The following is a 16422-nucleotide window of genomic DNA, read 5'->3' on the forward strand; positions in this document are numbered from 1 at the left end:
AGGCAACTACGTGAATTCGACTCATCTACCCGGGCCGGATCACATCAAGAGTAATCCCGAGGAAACAAAGGAACTGCAAAGGGAAGTGGCCGAATTAATGGAAAAGGGCTACTGATACAACCACACCTCCCGAGTTGTCGACTGCCAATGAAGATCCTCTCGAATTGTCCGTAGGACCGATCACCCGAGCTCGAGCAAAGAGATTCAAAGACGCAACAACAACCTTAGTTGATAGAGTTTGGGGTGAAACCGTTGCTGGACTTCTTGAAAGCTCTTGGACCAGCAAGCCAAGCAAAACCATGCATACTCCTTCAAGCTCAAATCAGCTCAAATCAGCTCAACTTCAACTTAACTTAGCTCAACGAGCTCGTTTCAGCTCATTTCATTATTGCGTTTATTATGCTGGAATAAATCATTTAAGTTGCTGTTAGTTTTATTAGTTATTTGTTTTAATAATTAATTTGTCATAATCTGGACATGTTTTAATTATGTTCTAAATTAAGTACTTAATTAATTAGGACCAATTAAATATGTCTTAACTATTACAAAGATTAATTATGTCCAGCCTAATTTATGGTGCAAGATTTATTTGTCTATGTTGTCGAATTTAATGTGTCTAAAAGGGATTTAATTTGCTGAATTAAATGTTGTAGGTACATTACCCCTTGGACGTCATAGGTGCATGGATGATTTAAAATTGGTGTGCTGATCTTTGGTGTTCCCTAAGTGACCATTCAGCCAAACCTTACAACTCTTCAAGAAGACCGATTGGCTGCCCAAGACAAATTAAGGCTGTTCACACCCACCGATTATTCCTTTCACACCAAGGGCTGTTCGGTTTTGTTTGTTCACACATGTGTGGCTGTTCAAATCGGTTTGTTCACATTCTAAGACTATTGAAGTGCTCTAGACAGCTCCTTAATCACATGAACATTCGGCTGAATCAAGCAGCAGCATTAATTCCAAATTCAAGCATTTGGCTGAACCTATTGATGGCATTTCAGCTCCCAAACAATTCATTCAATTTTTCTATTGAACCAAGGCATCTAGAAGCTGCCCCTTACTGTTCTCCATGCACAAGAAACTTCAAGGAAGCTTCATCAAAATTCTGGAATTTTCAGAAACCATTTAGCTACCTCAAGAGCCTATTTGGCTACCCCTTGCATTCATTATAAATTGTGGCTTGTGTTACTTTGTAAAGAACTCTTTGGACTTTTGTTAATGTTATGCTGCCGAATTTGTTAGGCAAAACTTTTTCTCCAATTTCGTTCAAAGATTCAATTGGCTTCCTAGCGTTCTAATGTGTCAGCCGTTGCTCTTTGTCGAAACCGAACTTATCACTACTCGTAGTGTGGCGTTCAAACATACCGAGGTTCCTATCTTGTTAGATAGTGGGTCGAGGTTTTCCTTTACCAATTCCAAACCGAACTAAAAGAGCTTATAAACAACGGTCGATACCAAATCGGTATTGGTTCTTGTTTGCACTTTTTGTTCAACCCCATTTCTCCATTTACCTAATTGAACCAATTCCTTCATCCATACCTATTCGGACTCCAAACCCGAATTTTCAAACTCTTCTTACCTATTCTAATCCGAACCCAAAACCAATACCCTTCTTTCCTTCATCTGACCTTTTCAATTAAACCTAACGTAACTTCTTGTTGACGATCGGGCACACTAATACGACTCGACTCTTCCGAGGTGGATCGTATCATCTGGTATCAGAGCTACTTAAAACGAGAAGCTTAGACGTTTGAAGCCGAGTATTCCAGAGGTAGGGTCAGAAAAAAAAAAAGAAAGAAAGAGTATAGAAAAAAATATTTTTTCGTATACCGAAGTTTTCTCATTTTGATTGGTTTGTTACTGTTATTATAAAAACAAAAATTCACGCAGCCGGAGAAAAAAAAATCGTGTACAAAAGTGCTTCTATTGTATTTAGTTTGCTGATATAGTACAAAAAAAAGTTATACAAGTTTGAAAAAAAAATTCTGAAAAAAAATCGAAAAAAAAAGTGATTTATGCAATTCAATTGTTAGTTGATAGTCAAGCTTTGAGTTGATATAGTTTCTGATCCATCTTCTATCCTACTCTTCCTAATACGCCACACTTTTAACCCAATTCTTTATTCTTTCAGCCTACCCGAAACCGAATACATCAATCACTTGTTACCCCTTTTGAACCGACCACCTAGACCAAGGACTAAGCCTTAACGAATCTGCTTACGAAATCACGAGAAAAGGTTAAGAGAGGTAAAAGGCACGAGAGTTGTAGGTGCAATAGAGTGGAGGTAAAAGCCTAATTTCGAGTGTAAACACGAGTGTGAGAGAAACAACTTCTTTTCCTTTCCGAGAGATTGTGAGCTTTTGTGGTGAGGTTTACTTTAACAACGTTTTAATGTCACACGAGTCAGATCACAACGTGGAAGATCGTCCGGCAAGACAACCCATTCGCAACGTCCCCGACTTAAACATGCAAGGCTTATTACGAGAAATGGAGCAACTCCTAGATCGAAGGCTCAATCCCATCGAATATCATTTGTTCCAAGTTGAAGTGAATGGCCAACGTGAAAGAGCACCCGAGGGGGTTAGACCAAGACGGGAGAGACCAAATCAGAACCAGGGAAGACGAAGGGTCCAAGACGATGAAGCAAATGACCTTAGTGATCTTGAAAGTGAACAAGAGTCTAATGCTAGTGATTGACGTAGGCAACACCGACAACGAGATCGAAGACGCGAAGATGATGATCTCAAGAACATTAAACTGACTATTCCACCGTTTCAAGGTAGATCGGATCCGGAGGCCTATCTTGAGTGGGAAAAAAAGATAGAGTTGGTGTTCGATTGTCACAACTACTCCGAGAATAAAAAGGTGAAACTAGCCGCAATAGAGTTTTCGAACTACGCCATGATTTGGTGGGAACAACTAACCACTAGTCGGAGGCGTAACGGTGAACGTCCTATCTCTACATGGACCGAAATGAAGGCGGTGATGAGGCGACGATTTATCCCTGTGTACTACCACCGGGAGTTGCACCAAAAACTCCAAAATCTCACACAAGGGTCCAAAAGTGTCGAGGATTACTACAAAGAGATGGAAATCGCGATGATTCGAGCGGATGTCCAAGAAGATCCCGAAGCAACGATGGCGAGATTCCTAGCTGGTCTAAATCGAGATATAGCAAACGTAGTGGAATTACAACACTACATTGAAGTGGTTGATATGGTCCATATGGCCATCAAGGTGGAAAGACAACTCAAGAGAAAAGGCCCAAGTCGAGGGTTTCCTACTTCCAACCCTTCAAGGTGGAGCCAAGGATCAAGCAAAGGACCTGCCAATCCTCGAGGGAAGGAGACCACGGTACCTCCAAAAACCAACAAGCCCATCGCCGAAATGAACAAAGGCAAGGCACCCGAATCGTCATACAATCGAAATCGGGATATTAAATGTTTTAAGTGTCTCGGAAGAGGCCACATAGCAAGCCAATGCCCAAATCGAAGGACCATGGTATTACGAGCCGATGGTGAGATCGAAACGGAGGATGAGGAGGAGAAAGAATCTGAATCAGCTTCTGAAGTCGAGGAGGACGTGGAACAACCCATGGAAGGAGAACTACTTGTTGTAAAACGAAGTCTAAGTCTCCAAGGCGCGAGAATGATCTCCAACGAGAAATATCTTCCACACTCGGTGCCAAGTCGGAGGCAAAGTCTGTAGCGTCATTATCGACGGAGGCAGCTGCACCAATGTAGCAAGTACCATGATGGTTGAAAGACTTGGTTTACCTACTACCAAGCATCCGAGCCCCTACAAACTACAATGGCTCAATGACGGAGGAGAGCTTAAGGTAACGAAGCAAGTACTTGTCTCTTTCAACATCGGCAAGTATTCGGATGAAGTTCTTTGTGACGTCGTACCGATGCATGCAGGGCATTTGCTACTTGGCCAACCGTGGCAGTTTGATAGACGAGTTCAACACGACGGGTATGCCAACCGGTATACATTCAAATTCATGGGAAAGAATGTGACGTTGGCGCCATTGACTCCCAAACAAGTGTATGAAGACCAAATTAAGCTAAAAGCTTCTATTGAGCAAATGAGAGAAAAAGAAAAAGAAAGTTGTAAAAAAATAAAAGAAGAGAAAAATAAGAAAAAGAAAACAAAAGAGAGTGACAAGAAAAATATCCAAGAAAAAGAAGAAAAAGAAAAGAAAATCGAGAAAATGAGTGTTTTTGCAAGAGTTAGTGATGTGAGGAAGGCTTTGGTGATGAATCGAACTGTTCTTGTACTTTTGTACAAGGAAGCATTAATTTCTACTAACGATTTACCCGATACCCTACCCCCTCCTATTTTGTCTTTGTTGCAGGATTTCCAAGATGTTTTTTCAGAAGAAACCCCGAGTGGTCTTCCACCACTTCGTGGAATCGAGCATCAAATTGATTTCATGCCGGGAGCGGTTATTCCAAATCGACCTGCTTACCGAGCCAATCCGGAGGAGACCAAGGAGTTACAAAGACAAGTCAATGAGCTGATGGAAAAAGGCTACATTCGCGAGAGCCTAAGTCCCCTGTTTGTTCCGTATTATTGGTACCAAAAGGATTTTAACATGGCGCATGTGCGTGGATTGCCGAGCCGTTAACAAGATAACAATCAAATCTGTCATCCCATTCCTCGCTTAGATGACATGTTAGATGAGCTTAGTGGGGCCAAAGTGTTCTCAAAATCGATTTGAAGAGTGGCTACCACCAAATTCGGATGCGAGAAGGAGACGAATGGAAAATAGCATTCAAGACCAAGCACGGACTATATGAATGGCTGGTTATGCCTTTTGGCCTTACCAATGCTCCAAGTACGTTCATGAGACTAATGAACCATGTCTTAAGGCCTTTCATCGGTAAGTTTTGTGTGGTATATTTCGACGATATATTGATTTACAGCAAATCTATGGAAGAACATGTAAGTCATCTCAAATCTGTTTTAGAAGTTTTGCGAAAAGAGACCTTATATGCTAATTTAAAGAAATGTTCTTTTTGTTCTAACAAAACTGTTTTTCTAGGATTTGTAGTTAGTGCGAATGGTCTTGAGGTAGACCAAGAGAAGATTAAGGCCATACGAGATTGGCTAAGGCCTACGAGCGTTACGCAAGTTCGAAGTTTCCATGGCCTAGCAAGTTTCTACCGACGATTCGTTTCGAATTTTAGCACAATTGCTGCTCCACTTACGAGTGTTATTAAAAAAAAATTCTTCTTTTATTTGGAACGATGAACAAGAGAAATCATTTATAAAAATCAAAGATTATCTCACTAACGCTCCTTTGCTTGCCCTTCCAGATTTCTCGAAGACTTTTGAGATCGAGTGCGATGCTTCGGGCATTAGAATCGGGGCCGTGTTGACACAAGACGGACGTCCTGTGGCTTACTTTAGTGAAAAACTCAATGGAGCCGTACTCAACTATCCGGTGTATGATAAAGAGATGTACGCTACTCATACGAGCCCTTGAGACATGGCAACATTACTTGTGGCCTAAGGAATTCGTTATTCATTCCGATCATGAAGCCTTGAAGCACATCAAAGGCCAACATAAGTTGAACCGACGCCACGCGAAGTGGGTTGAATACCTTGAGTCGTTTCCATATGTCATCAAATATAAGAAAGGTAAAGATAATATTGTGGCTGATGCGCTTTCAAGAAGGTATACTCATTATCATATTTGGATTCTAAGATTCTTGGTTTTACATTATTAAAAGATTCCTATGTAAACGATTCCGATTTTTGAGAGATATTTGTTTCTTGCGAGAAAGGTCCTTTTGAAAATTTTTATAGGTACGAGGGCTATCTTTTCCGAGAAGGTAAACTATGCATTCCTTGTGGATCTGTTCGAGACCTATTAGTGCATGAGGCGCATAGTGGCGGGCTTATGGGACACTTCGGAGTCAATAAGACACTAGCCACTCTCCATGAACATTTTTATTGGCCGCAGATGCGAAAAGATGTGGAGCGAGTTTGCAAAAGGTGTATAGCCTGCAAAAAGGCTAAATCAAAGGTTCAACCCCATGGCTTGTACACACCATTGCCCATTCCTCAAACATCGTGGATTGACATCTCCATGGATTTTGTTCTCGGACTTCCGCGCACAAAAACGGGGAAGGATTTTATTTTTGTTGTTGTTGATAGATTTTCAAAAATGTCTCATTTTATTGCCTGTACTAAAACTGACGATGCCATTCATGTTGCGAACTTGTTTTTTAGGGATATCGTTAGACTACATGGCATTCCTCGTACGATCGTGTCGGACCGAGATGCAAAATTTTAAGTCACTTTTGGAGGTCTTTGTGGGGTAAATTAGGGACCAAACTTACATTTTCGACCACCGCCACCCCCAAACCGATGGCCAAACGGAAGTTGTCAATAGAGTTCTATCTACTTTGCTTGGGCCATCGTTCGTAAGAATTTGAAGACGGGAGGACTGTCACCCCATATTGAGTTTGTGTATAATCGTTCATCCATTCTGCGACTAAATTCTCCCCATTTGAAATTGTTTACGGTTTTAATCCCTTGACTCCTTTAGATCTATTGCCTTTACCTACTGATCAGTTTGTCCATGTAGATGCGAAGAAAAAGGCAGATTTTGTCAAGGATTTACACAGCAAGGTGCGGGCCAATATCGAGGCTAGGACTGAGTCCTATGTGCGTAATGCGAACAAAGGCCGAAAACGAGTAGTTTTTGAACCCGGAGATTGGGTGTGGGTTCATATGCGAAAAGAAAGGTTTCCGGCTCAGCGAAAGTCGAAGTTATTGCCGAGAGGAGATGGGCCGTTTCAAGTTTTGGAACGAATAAACGATAATTCTTATAAACTTGATCTCCCAGGTGAGTACAATGTAAGTGCTACCTTTAATGTAGCTGATCTCTCTTTCTATGATATAGGTGACGATTTGGGGGCAAATCGCTCAAGAGAGGGGAATGATACAACCACACCTCCCGAGTTGTCGATCGCCAATGAAGATCCTCTCGAATTGCCCGTAGGACCGATCACCCGAGCTCGAGCAAAGAGATTCAAAGACGCAACAACAACCTTAGTTGATAGAGTTTGGGGTGAAACCGTTGTGGACTTCTTGAAAGCTCTTGGACCAGCAAGCCAAGCAAACCATGCATACTCCTTCAAGCTCAAATCAGCTCAAATCAGCTCAACTTCAACTTAACTTAGCTCAACGAGCTCGTTTCACTCATTTCATTATTGCGTTTATTATGCTGGAATAAATCATTTAAGTTGCTGTTAGTTTTATTAGTTATTTGTTTTAATAATTAATTTGTCATAATCTGGACATGTTTTAATTATGTTCTAAATTAAGTACTTAATTAATTAGGACCAATTAAATATGTCTTAACTATTACAAAGATTAATTATGTCCAGCCTAATTTATGGTGCAAGATTTATTTGTCTATGTTGCCAAATTTAATGTGTCTAAAAGGGATTTAATTTGCTGAATTAAATGTTGTAGGTACATTACCCCTTGGACGTCATAGGTGCATGGATGATTTAAAATTGGTGTGCTGATCTTTGGTGTTCCCTAAGTGACCATTCAGCCAAACCTTACAACTCTTCAAGAAGACCGATTGGCTGCCCAAGACAAATTAAGGCTGTTCACACCCACCCGATTATTCCTTTCACACCAAGGGCTATTCGGTTTTGTTTGTTCACACATGTGTGGCTGTTCAAATCGGTTTGTTCACATTCTAAGACTATTGAAGTGCTCTAGACAGCTCCTTAATCACATGAACATTCGGCTGAATCAAGCAGAGATTAATTCCAAATTCAAGCATTTGGCTGAACCTATTGATGGCATTTCAGCTCCCAAACAATTCATTCAATTTTTCTATTGAACCAAGGCATCTAGAAGCTGCCCCTTACCATTCTCCATGCACAAGAAACTTCAAGGAAGCTTCATCAAAATTCTGGAATTTTCAGAAACCATTTAGCTACCTCAAGAGCCTATTCGGCTACCCCTTGCATTCATTATAAATTGTGGCTTGTGTTACTTTGTAAAGAACTCTTTGGACTTTTGTTAATGTTATGCTGCCGAATTTGTTAGGCAAAACTTTTTCTCCAATTTCGTTCAAAGATTCGATTGGCTTCCTAGCGTTCTAGTGTGTCAGCCGTTGCTCTTTGTCAAAACCGAACTTATCACTACTCGTAGTGTGGCGTTCAAACATACCGAGGTTCCTATCTTGTTAGATAGTGGGTTGAGGTTTTTCCTTTACCAATTCCAAACCGAACTAAAAGAGCTTATAAACAACGGGTCGATACCAAATCGGTATTGGTTCTTGTTTGCACTTTTAGTTCAACCCCATTTCTCCATTTACCTAATTGAACCAATTCCTTCATCCATACCTATTCGGACTCCAAACCCGAATTTTCAAACTCTTCTTACCTATTCTAATCCGAACCCAAAACCAATACCCATCTTTCCTTCATCTGACCTTTTCAATTAAACCTAACGTAACTTTTTGTTGACGATCGGGCACACTAATACGACTCGACTCTTCCGAGGCAGATCGTATCAGCTACATTCGTAAAAACTTAAGTCCGTATGCGGTGCCGGTGTTGCTAGTGCCTAAAAAGGATGGTTCATGGCGAATGTGTGTAGACTGTCGTGCCATCAACAAAATAACTGTTAAATATCAACACCCTATTCCCCGCCTTGATGCATGCTCGATGAACTTAACGAAGCCAAATCTTTTCAAAGATTGATCTAAAGAGCGGCTACCATCAAATCCATATGCGGAAGGGTGACGAGTGGAAAACCACATTCAAGATGAAATACGGTTTGTACGAATGGTTGGTAATTCCATTCGGCCTTACAAATGCCCCTAGTACTTTCATGTGTTTGATGAATCATGTTTTGCTTGCGTTTATTGGAAAATTTTTTGTTGTGTATTTTGATGATATTTTGATTTATAGTAAATCATTGGAAGAACATGTTCAGCATCTGTGAGCGGTGTTGGAAGTACTACGGAAAGAGGTACTTTATGCCAACTTAAAGAAATGTTCGTTTTGTACTAATGAGGTTGTATTTTTAGGTTTCGTGGTAAGTGCTCATCGCCTGCAAGTTGATACGACCACACCTCCCGAGTTGCCAGCTGCCAATGTAGATCCTCTCGAGTTGCCAGTAGGACCGGTTACCCGAGCTCGAGCAAAGAGATTCAAAGATGCAACAACACTTTAGTTGATAGAGTTTGGTTGGGGTGAAACCGTTGCTGGACTTATCGAAAGCTCTCGGATCAGCAAGCCGAGCAACCCATGCATTCTCCTTCAAGCTCAAATCAGCTCATCTTAACATAAGAGCCTGTTTTCTGCTCATTTTATTTTTTTCGTTTAATCTGCTGGAATAAAATCATTTAATTTGCTGTTAGCTAAGTTAGTTAATTAGGTCTTAATAATTAATTTGTCATAATCTAGACTTTATAAATAGGTATAATGGTGTCTTAAACTAGCTTAATTTATTAGCTAATTAATTTTGTCAAGTTTAAGACCGATTTTAAATGAGCTGCTCATTAAATTTGCCCAGCTGATTCTTGCTATTAAATTTGTCTAAGTTCCAGCCGATTTAATACATGTCTTAACCTTGCATAATTAAATTGTCTTAGCTACTACAAGTTTTAAATGTGTCTTGAGCAGCCAAAATTAATGTGTTTAAATTAATTAATGTGCTGAATTAATTTGTGTGTGCAGGTGCTAAGCATGGGATGACATTTAATCAAATTAAAGTTGCTGAATTAGTTTTCCCAAAAGCCATGATGGTTCGGTCAATGTAACATTCACCATTAGCTGATGGTTACTCTCCCCAACGTGGCTACTCAATTTTCGAAGCTGGCACTCAAGACTTTCACACCAACAACCATGCGTTCACATTGAGGGGCTGTCCATTGAATTGTTTTCACACTTTATGGCCGGCCAACTACTCAAGGAGCTCATTTAAATGCTAAGACCATTCAACTCTTCCAAGCATCAGCTTAATTAAGCTCTCAAGTTCCAATGCCGAATTTAAATATGCATTTCAGCTCCCAAAACGTGCCATTAATTCCAGCTGAACAAATGCTTCTAGAATGCCATCTAATGAGTTCTCCAAAGACAAGAAGCTTCAAGGAAACTTCCTAAATAAATCTGGAATTTTCTAGCTTAATTAGGAAGAAAACAAAAGGTTAATTAGCTACCTAAAATGGCTATTCGGCTAGCCTTTGCAACAGCTATAAATAGTTTGTTTATTTCTTGTAAAGGCACTTTTTGCCAAATTTTATATAGCTGAACTTTTGTTCTTGTAAGAATTTCTTCTCTAAGTCTCATTTAAGATTTTTGTTGGCTTATCTACCTAGTAGTGGTGTCAACCTAATTCTTTCACGAAACCGAACTTATCACTAGTTTTAGTGTGGCATTCAAAACCCTTTATACCGAGGTTCCTATCTGCTTAGATAGTGGGTCGAGGTCCATTTCGTTTCAACCATCCCTTCCTAAGAACTAATAAGTTTCGGGTCGATATTTGCTAATATCGGTTCAACTTGTTCTTAGGACCAACCATACCATATTTCGTCCATTTCCCAAATATTCCAATTCAACAAAATTCGTTTCTTTCCCGAACCATAAACAACCTACCAACTATCCCAACTTCTTTCTTTCTTAAACCTAAACTTAATCACCATTCTCGAACCTAAACTTTGACATCAAAGTCTCTTTCAAACCCGGAATCACTTCTCTATTCCATACTCAACTTTTTCTCATAGACGATCGGGCAATCTACATACGACTCCACTCAAGACGAGGCGAGCTCGTATTATTTGGTATCAGAGCTACCTAAAATGAGAAGCTTAGACATTCGGAGCGGAGCATTCCCGGAGTAGGTTCAGAAAAAAAATTTTGCTTCGTGAAATTCAAGTATTATATTGTATTTATCATTTTAGTAGTTTATAAACAAAAATATATATATACAAAAAAAATTACTTCGTGAAATTCAAGTATTACATTGTAATTATCATTTTAGTAGTGATAAAAAAAGTATATTAAAAAATATTTCAAAAAAAATTTAAAAAAATTCAAAAAAAAATTCGAAAAAAAGGAGAGGTGTTTTATGTAATTCGATTGTTATTTGAACATCAAGCTTTGATTCGACATAGTTCCCGATCCACCTTCTATTCTAATCTCCCTAATTAAATACACGCCACACTTTTTACCCAATTCCCTGTTCTTTCAACCAACCCTAAACCTATACACATGTCCATTGTTACCCTTTTGAAACTGACTCCCAAACTAGAAGATCAAGCCTAGTAAATCCTTTACGAGGTTATAAGAGAAGAAAGGAGTGGAAAAAGGCACGAGTGAGTGAGCGTATTCAAGGGAAGGTAAAAGCCAATCGAGCGTAAACACGAGTGTGTGTGAGTGCCATCATTCTTTCTTTTTGAGAGATCTTGTGAGGTTTGTGGTAAGGTTACAACATGTCGCGAAGTCCAGAATGTAACATGAACAAAGGATTACCAAGGCAACCTGATGTGATCCCGGTCGCATCATGTTTCAGTACATCTCGACGACATCGAGATTGGCCTAAACTCAAGGGGCCCAAATGCAAAATGAGACCTTTAAATTCATTTATGCTGTTGGAATAAAGACTTGATTTATCTTAGTTACTTCAGTCTTTAATTATGTCTTATTTATTAAATACATATTTTAATTATGACATGCATTATGTGTTCTGCATTTAATAAAGTCATACATTATGTGACTCCGATGTTAGTTTAAGTCAGCTTCATTAAATTAAGTCTTGCATTAAGTAACTCATTTGTTCATTTAGTTTGCATTTTAAACCATGCATTTAAGCATCTTAGTTTAACAAATGAGTTGCTGGACATTTATTCAACTCATCTTAGTTTAATTAATAAGTGTTTTTGTTGAACTTTATTTAATAGTTGCTTCTTTAAATAATCTAGTTCCTAAGATAATTTATTGATGCATGAATTTAAGTTCATTTAATAATGCTTCTCTTAATTAAACTTGTTGCTGGAATAAATGATGCATAAGTGTTAGTTCATTTATTTAAGTTAGTTGTTAATTTGTTTTAAGCTTAATAAATGAATAAATGTGACGGTTACATGTGTTAATTGCATGTGACTTTTTAGCTCCCATCTATTATTATTAAAGGCTGTTATGCATTCAATAAGGTGACTTTTCAAGAGATTTCAGTTACAAAAGAGAGGGTTGTTACTCTTTAAATATCATTAAGAAGTTGTTTCTATCAATTAAAGGAGAGCATTATTCTTCTTTAAATTAGGCAGCAACTTTGTTTCATCTTCCATAACCGTTTGCTTCATGAGTAATCACTACATGCATTCAATTCTCCACCAAAGAAGCTGGTGTCTTTTCGGTTGCTCATGGAGACTTCAAAAGAATTTGAAAGCAACTTAATTGAAGAAGTAAATCACATTGAAGGCTGGAGTTACTTGGAATAGAATTTCTATAGTTGTGACTTTTCATTAGGCCTCATTATTAGCTTCATTAAAAGTGACCTTTCAGCTAGCTTTCCTTTTGACACTATAAATTCATGTAACCAGCCTTTTGAAGGAACACTACTTTTTGGACATTTTTGAATGATATTCTGCCAAATTTGTGAGGCAAACTTTTCTCTATTTTCGTTCAAAGATTTGTTGGCTACCTAGTGTTCTAGTTGTGTCATCCATTTTCTTTGTTGAAAACTGAACTTATCACTACTCGTAGTGTGGCGTTCAAACATACCAAGGTTCCTACTTTTCTAAGTAGCGGGTCGAGGTTCTCATATTCTCCATCTGACCACCTTGAAAACTTATAAACATTTGGGTCAATATTTTCTAATATTGGTTCGTGTTTGTTTTTTTTGATCATTTTCATTTCCATTCCATTCCATCTTTTCGTTTCATTATAACCAAACCTACAAAAACTTTATATCCATAAATCCATCTACATAAACTTCATATCCATAAACCCATCTTTGAATCCTTTTACATAGCTTTCGCCATTATTTACGTTAAAACATCCTTGTGAACAAATCGAACGCTACTTCTTCGTAGACGATCGGTCAAAATCACATATGACTCGACTCACCCCGAGGCGGATCGTATCATCGTGAGGAACGTGGCTCCCGGAGGTGGAGGAGTCCCTGATTTAGGCCAACAAGCCCTCCTAAGGGAAATCCAACGTATTTTCCTCAATGAACTCGAATCCATAAATGAGAGACTAGACCGAGTCGAAGAGAGGGGGCGACGAGAAAGAACGCCTCAAGGCCCTAGACGTGAAAGAGGACGAGCAAGGCCATTCGAAGATGAGATGTATGACCCAAGTGATTTAGAAAGTGACCAAGGTTCAAATTAAAGTGAGCAATGCCGAGATCAGCGGAATCGGGGTCAAAGGGATCGAGGCTGAGTTGATGATGATTTGAAAAACATTAAGCTCTCCATAGCACCCTTCAAAGGCAAGTCTGATCCGGAGGCGTACTTGGAGTGGGAAAAGAAAATAGAATTGGTGTTCGACTGCCATAACTACTCGGAGGCCAAGAAAGTCAAGTTGGCGGCTATCAAATTCTCCGACTACGCCATGGTGTGGTGGGACCAATTAACAACAAGTCAAAGACGAAACGGAGAGAGACCAATCTCAACATGGCAAGAGATGAAGGCGGTGATGAGAAAGAGATTTATTCCGTCCTATTACCATCAGGAATTATACCAAAAGTTGCAAAACCTTACCCAAGGTCACTGGAGCGTGGAGGATTATTTCAAAGAGATGGAAGTAGCAATGATTCGTGCGAATGTGGAAGAAGACCGTGAGGCAACCATGGCTAGGTTCTTAGTCGGGCTAAATCGAGAGATTGCTAATGTGGTAGAGCTCCAGCACTATGTTGAGGTGACCGACATGGTTCATGTTGCAATCAAAGTAGAAAAACAACTCAAGAAGAAAAGCGCTGTTTGTACCTATGCCAACCCCTCAAACAACTCAAAGTGGGGACAAGGTACGAGAAAAAAAGACTTCCCTAATCGCCCAAAGGAACAAAGCAATCCTGCAAAGTTTAACAAATTCGTTGGTGAATCAAGAAAAGGCAAAGAAGTTGTGATGTATGCACACCCGGGGCTCGCTCAAGTGCATATCAAGATTCAATTGAGCTTCCAAAAACACCCATAACTCGAGCTTGTGCTAAGCATTTCCTAGAAGTTATTTTAGCTTCTAATGCAAAACCTTGGTTTGAAACAAGGGCCAATGCTCACAAAATCAGCTCGAAGCAACTATACAAAGAACTCGTGCATTATTGGCAAGCTGATCCTAGCTCATTTCCAGCTCCTCGAGTTCTGTCCAGCTCAACTCAGCTCATTTGAGCTCGTTTCAGCTTAATCGAGCTTACTTTCAGCTCGTTCTTTATTTCAATAAATTAAACTAAGTTTTAGTTTTATACTAATTAGTTTGCTATAGCTCATTAATGAAAATCCTAGCTCAAATAAGTTCATTAAATGTTTTCACTTAGTTTGAGCTAGCCGAACTTAATGCTACTTGCTAGTCTTTAATTAATGTGTTTAGTTTAGCTTAGCATGATGTTTATGATGCTTAGTTCATGCTCTTAACATGTTCAGCTGAATATACATGGGGATTTAATGTGTTCATGTTTCTTGTAGGTTCAGCCGAATGTATTGAGTACATTTAATGAGATTCATGCACGGCTAGGTACATGGAATATAAGAGTTCATGCATGAACGAATTTATGCATAGTGGGCTGGCTATTGGTGATCCCTAAGCAACCTTTTGGCCAAGAGTTAAGTTCCACAAAGTGACCAAATACATGAAGGAGCCATTAATGCAAGTACATGCATGGCTTAATACATCGTGTGGAAGGATGCATTCACAACTAGTGTTCAATGGATGGCATTTGAAGGAATTCATGTATTGGGGACGTTCATGCAAGTGGGGCCTATTTTATGTACATGTATTTGAAGATTCATGGACCATAATTAAGGAAGAACATGCACTGGGACGTTTCATGCATGTATCATGCATATCCAAGATGTCCATTCAAGTATTCAAGGTACATTAAAGCTTCATTCGGCCAAGGGAGGTGTAGGAGTATTAAAGTGCTGCACATTCATGAACTATGGCTTTTCTTCTAGGCTTAGTATGCATGAATGCATCAAGTGAAGCAACATGATGGTTCGGCCAATTCATGCACCATCTCTAAGCATGAACCAAATTTTAATGCTTTTGTCTGAACATGTTAAATACAAATGTGAACAGAATTTAAGTTAGTGTGAACATCATAGATGCCGAATATCAATAGGCATCTTACGCTTTGATGTGATCCGGCTCAGGATGATGAGTCGAATTCACTTAGTTGCCCGATCGTCGTTCGAAAGAGTCGTTCGTGCTTTGGGTTTTAGAACTAGAAGTGAATGAAAAGATACGGGTAAGCGGAAGGTTTCAAAGTAGGGTGAATTTAGTAATAGGTTCGATTTAGTAGCAAAGATGGATGATGGTTAAATGGCTCAGCTTGGAATAACAAGAAAATAATTCGAAGGATGGGAATGGAAAACGAACTTAACGTCAGGAATGATTCAACACTAAGAAGTGTCACCCCAGTTCCTATATTGTTAAGGTGAAAAGATGGATAGATGGATAGGTGAACGCCATACCAAGATTGGTGATAAGTTCGAACAAGACGATTGACGCCACTAGCACAAGCCAGATAAGTCTTTCGAAACTTGTACGAGATATGAGAGGAAGCAACCTCACAAGAACAAATGTTCATTAACAATTTTGGCAAAAGTCCCTTTACAATGAAATGTGCAAACTGTTTATAGGCTAATAAGTAGTAGCCGAATGGACAAACTAATAACTTAAAGACTAATTAAATTCAGCTATGAATGCACTAGAATAATCTAGAACAAGTCTTTAATGTGCTAGGACTAAATTCGGCTGATGGAACTCCATTGGACAGCTTCATGTGTAAGCAAAGCATCTTGGATGAATGTGTAGTCTTGGGAACTCAATAGCTTGTCTAGATTCGGCCATGGAAGGAATGAATCAATCAAAAAGTGTCTCTTGGCCGAATAGGTGCTTAGGGAGGTCATTTGGACAGCAAACAATTCATGTATTTCACCCACATACATTCGGCCATGCATGAACTAGAAGGGAGCTTGAATCTGGCCATACATGAACATGCATTAAATGCCTTCATTCATGCATGTGTACCGTCCAAAGTGAATGTATCTTCTTAATCCACATGCATGTAATTAACCTCCCATGTACATGAACTTAATTCCCTCCAAGCATTGAACCAGGCCATGCATGAATCTTCTCATTCGTTGAACTTTCCTGTTCATGCATCTCTTCATGAATGTACCTTCCACATTCGGCTAACCTACATGAATTAACA

The 16422-nt window shown here is 39.3% G+C and overlaps 1 pseudogene; it reads left to right on the plus strand.

The window, feature by feature from the left end:
- Positions 1–2976: 2976 nt before the first annotated feature.
- LOC128292676 (uncharacterized) lies at positions 2977–14186 on the plus strand (annotated as a pseudogene).
- Positions 14187–16422: the final 2236 nt, after the last annotated feature.

This window comes from Gossypium arboreum, chromosome 5 (genome assembly GCF_025698485.1).
Source record: "Gossypium arboreum isolate Shixiya-1 chromosome 5, ASM2569848v2, whole genome shotgun sequence".
NCBI classification, from domain to species: domain Eukaryota; kingdom Viridiplantae; phylum Streptophyta; class Magnoliopsida; order Malvales; family Malvaceae; genus Gossypium; species Gossypium arboreum.